This window comes from Meriones unguiculatus (assembly GCF_030254825.1).
Source record: "Meriones unguiculatus strain TT.TT164.6M chromosome X unlocalized genomic scaffold, Bangor_MerUng_6.1 ChrX_unordered_Scaffold_30, whole genome shotgun sequence".
In the NCBI taxonomy this organism is placed as follows: Eukaryota; Metazoa; Chordata; class Mammalia; order Rodentia; family Muridae; genus Meriones; species Meriones unguiculatus.
The window spans coordinates 11,904,695-11,909,857 of NW_026843706.1; the positions used below are offsets into that span (position 1 = coordinate 11,904,695).

The 5,163-nt window shown below is 40.2% G+C and overlaps 1 pseudogene; it reads right to left on the minus strand.

Annotated features, from left to right (window-relative positions):
- Window positions 1-1,812: 1,812 nt before the first annotated feature.
- On the minus strand, window positions 1,813-2,393 carry LOC110542042 (PRELI domain-containing protein 1, mitochondrial-like; annotated as a pseudogene).
- Between the last annotated feature and the right edge of the window lie 2,770 nt (window positions 2,394-5,163).

The following is a 5,163-nucleotide window of genomic DNA, read 5'->3' on the forward strand; positions in this document are numbered from 1 at the left end:
GGCCTTTAAAAGTAAGCAGAAAAAGCCTGTAAAAAGTAGCTCATCTCAGGTAAATAACCTGAAATACATTGTAGTAAGAAGCTGACTAATGTTTCCCATTGTCTTGTTGGTGTGTGTATGTTCATGTTGATTGAATATGGGCGTGCATGTGGAGGTCAGATTTGAGCATCAGTCTTTGCCCACATTGAAACAGAGTCTCTTATTGTTCACCGCTACTTATGACAGGCTATCTGATCCTCTAAGCTTACAGAAATTCTCTTGTTTCCATCTCCCATCTCCCAGTAGCGCCACACTGGGATTATGTGCTTCACTGCCCAGTATTGGGTTTGACATGGGTTCTTTGGTTCCACACTCAGGTCATCAGAGTTGTGTGGCATTTTATCCACTAAGCCATCTCACTAGTCCTATGCTTTCAGTTTCTTATTTGAGGCAATAACATTTAGAAGGTTTTCAACATTTTTCAAGTGTACAATATACTATTGTCACCACATTATCCAATGGTACTCTTGAACTTATCCTTCCTAATTAGAACTGCATGACCATTGACCAATATCACCCCAATTCCCATACCCTCCAGCCTCTGGTAATCACCAGTTTACTCCTTTTCTATGAATCTGACCTTTTAAGATTTTATTTGAGAGAGATTGTGTGGTCCTTGTCTTTCTATGATTGTCTTATTTCACTTGATAGAATGTCTTCGACTTCTTTGCATATTGCCACAAGCAAAAGCTTGTCCTTTTAATGGCTATTCTTTTTTTGTTATTACATTCTTTTTTTCATTCATTTATTTCATTAATCTATATGCACTAAATTTTTCTTATTCATTCATGTACTAATAGACATGGCTCACCTATTTATTTGTTTTGTGTGACAATGGGAATGGGACTCTGACTAATGCAGGCCTGACAAATGCTCTTCTACTTAGCTACACTCTTCTGAATAATTTAGCAGGGAACACGGGGATATAGTTATCCCTTTGACATGCTAATTTTTGTATCCTTTGGAAATATACCCAATAGCAAGATTGCTAGATTATATGATAGGTTTAATTGTTTGAGGAACTTTCATGCTGTTGTTTAATTTACATTTCCTACAAGAGTACACAAGGTTTTCTCTTTATCCCTACGAACATTTATCTTTCATCTTAAAAAAAAATAACTCAGTGGCTGGCTCTTTGATCACCTCCCCTGGGAGCAGCCTTACCAGGCCATAGAGGAAGACTATGAATGACAGTCCTGATGAGATGGAAGGTGAGGAAGACCTCCCCTATCAGTGGACTGGGGAAGGGGCATGGGAGGAGATCAGGGAGGGAGGGAGGAGTTAAGGAAGGGAGGGAGGGCGAGGTTAGGAGGGGAGGAAGGTGGGGCTATAGCTAGGATACAAAGTAAATAAAATTGTAATAAATGAAACATTTTAAATATTTTTTAAATAGCTCTGACAGATGTGAAGCCATTAACACCTTATGGGTTTGATTTGTATTTCCCTAATGATTAGAGATATTTATCATTTTGAGGGAGCAATTAAATCATGTTTATTGAGTGCCTGTTATGTGCTAAATATTGTTCAGGGTACTTGGGACACACCAGAGAATAAAACAAGGAGCCCTGCCCTCATGGAGCGTGCAGTCTATCATGTATTACAGCACCACCTGCTGGGAAGTTGGGCAATTCACTGCAGCTCTCTGCCCAGTGGACACTGAGCTGGGGCTGGCAGATGCTGACCTGGCCAGTACCCTGACCCAGCACCCAGACAGCAGAGAGGGCTGCAGGTCAATTTTTAATAATCAAGTACACTGGGGAGAAGAAAAGTAAACTATATGAGCTGCTGTTGCTCCTGCTTGGGTAGCGGCCTTGTTGTCTAGGTCCTTGGTCTTCTCTGTAGCTGCCAATGCTGTCTTCTTTACTCTCTCTTTGGCCTCTTTGGCTCTATCAACAAGCGTTTTGGAAGGGGCCTCACCTTGTAGCTTGGCCAAGATGTACTCAAAGCCCTTCATTGTCTTGGTCACATTGCTTTTGAACCAGGCAAAACCAAATTCCTGGACAGCTCTGGAGATGCCATATAAGCTAAAGGAGACCCAGGCTTCCCGATGGATTTCAGTCCAACCGCTATGGTCAGCGTTCACAAAGTAAACACATTGTTCCTCCACCACCATCAGCCAGGCGTGGTTCATGTTCCAGGTGAAGGTGGTCGTGGTCTTATTCTGTGGGTCCACAACAGAGTCCTAAGATGTACACTAAGTGAGCAACATTAGCAGAAAACAGTCACTCTGCCCACTCTGGCATCCTGTTGGTCTTGGACAGGAGTCTCTCGGGACAGAAACTTCTGGTCACTTCCTAGTGCATTATGTCTTTGGTTAAGGCAGCTAACACTTGGTCCCAGGAACTTAGGAGCATGCTCTGGCCCAGGAAATAGGCCAGCTCAGCATCTGTTGCAGCTTCAGGGTGAAGATCCCAGGGGTTGGGTGGGGGGAAGGATGTGGCTCAGAGCACGACCACCAGGCTTGCAGCTCAGTCACCACTGTGCAGTGCCCAGATCCCCACTGCTGCCATGAGGGGGCTTGAGGACTCGATATGTATCATTTTGTCATAGACACACTGTTCTGTGTCTATTGAGAAATTTCTATTCAGGTCCTTTACCTACTGATTTTTTTTTAACTATCAAGTTGTTTGCATTTCCTAACATTCTATTATCAGATATATGGTTTAAAAATCTATTCTCCCATTCCATAGATTGTTTCTTCACTTAGGTGATTGTGTGGTATCTGTTAGGCATACTGATTCTATATCTTTTGGATATTAACTGTCTCTTCTGTCCCATTGGTGTATGTGTTTATTTTTATTCAATATGAAATTGTTTTGATCATATTGTGTTTGTATTTGATTTTATTCAAAATTAGATAGTGTAATGCCTCTGTATTCTTTTTTGTATAATGTTGCTTAAGCTGTTTAGCTTTTTTTGTCCTTTACAAAGTTTAGAATTTCTGTCTGTTTTTGTGGAAGTGTATTGGGATTCTAATAGAAATCAAACTTAAATCACTATATTTCTCAGTATCACACAGATTTTTTTGATTTCCTAGGTTTTTGTTTGTTTGTTTTGTTTTTGTGTAGCCTTGGCTGTTCTGGAACTCATTCTGTAGACCAGGCTACCCTTGAACTAAGTGATCCTCCTGCCACCGCCTCCTTAGTGGAGTGCTGGGTTTAAAGGCAAATTCCATAACCACCTGCCATTTTAAGAATATTTTTCCAATTGCTGAATGCAGGGTATTATCTATCTATCTATCTATTGCATTTTTCTCAATTTATTTTATAGTTTTAAGTGTTCTGTCTTTTATTTTGGTTAAATTTATTCCTAATTTTATTTTTTGTAGCTGATATAAATGTAATTGTTTTCTTAGTTTTTTTCTTCAGATAATCCATTGTTAGGGTATAAAAATGGTAACTGATTTTTACCATAGATTATTTTTAATATTTTAAATTATATGTGTGTTTGTGGGTGTGGTTATGATGAGTGCAGGCACCCTCAGAGGCCAGAGGTGTTAGATAGCTGGAGTTATGAGTAGCTTAATTTGGATGCTAGGAATTTGGGTGCTACTAAAATCCTCTGTAATAACAATGTATGTTCTTCAACTATTGAGCTATCTTTCCAGACATTTAAATGGTATGGATTGCTATTGTTGTTGTGTTGTGTTTTTTGAGACAGGATCTCTTTAGCACAGGCTAGCCTTGAACTCATAGCAATCCTCCTGCCTCAGCCTCCTAAGTGCCTCAAAACTATAGTCATATACTACCATGTTTGCCTCTGATATTTGTATATTGTTACTTGTAAAAAAAAAAAAAAAGTAGTTCTAACAGATACTGGTCTGTAATTGTCTTCTTGTGTGGCACTTTTTTTCTTTGTGTGTCCCAGTGTGTGAGTGTGAGTGTGTGCGTGTGCATGTGCGTGCGTGTGCATGCAGACGTCAGAGGTCACTGTCCAGTATGGTTCCTTAATTACGCTACATCTTACTTTTTGAGACAGGAGTTTTCATATCTAGTGGCCTGCTGATTTGACTAAGCTGGCTTGCCAGTAAACTTGAGGAATCCTCCTGTTTTCTGCTTCCCCAGAGAAAGGATTACAAACATTTGCCATTACACTCAATTTTTAAAATGGGTTGTGGGAACTGAACTCAGATTCACATGCTTGTTGAACAAGCTATCTCCCCATTGTCTTTGTGTGGATTTTTTCTTTTTAAAACCAGTGTGTTTCTCTGCCATTTGACATTCCTCTATTGAGAATTCTCTGTTTAGCTCTCTACTCCATTTTTTGATTGGATTACTTGATTTTTTGCTGTTTAACTTCTTTAGTTCTTACATATATACTGGATAGTCCTCTGTCAGATATAGGGTTGGTGAAGATCCTTTCCCAATCTGTAGGCTGGCGTTTTGTTCCGATGATATTGTCCTTTGCTTTATAGAAGTTTTTCAGTTTCATGAGGTCCCATTTATTGATTGTTGCTCTTAGAGCCTGTGCTGTTGGTGTTCTGTTCAGGAAGTTGTCTCCTGTGCCAATGAGCTCTAGGCTCTTCCCCACTTTTTCTTCTGAGCGGTTTAGTGTGTCTGGTTTTATGTTGAGGTCTTTGATCCACTTGGACTTTAGTTTTGTGCAAGATGATAAGTATGGATCTATTTGCATTTTTCTACATGTAGGCATCCAGTTAGACCAGCACCATTTGTTGAAGATGCTGTCTTTTTTCCATTGAATGGTTTTGAATGTCAAATGGCAGAGGAACACATAAAGAAATGCTCAACCTCATTAGCCATCAGGGAAATGCAAATCAAAACGACCCTAAGATTTCACCTTACACAGATCAGAATGGCTAAGATCAAAAACTCAAGAGACAATACATGCTGGAGAGGTTGTGGAGAAAGGGGAACTCTCCTCCACTGCTGGTGGGAATGTAAACTTGTACAACCACTCTGGAAAGCAATCTGGTGCTTTCTCAGACAACTAGGAACAGCGCTTCCTCAAGATCCAGCTATACCACTCCTAGGCATATACCCAAAAGAGTCTCAAGTACACAATAAGGACATTTGCTCAACCATGTTTGTAGCAGCCTTATTTATAAGAGCTAGAAGCTGGAAACAGCCCAGATGCCCCTCAGTGGAGGAATGGATGCACAAATTG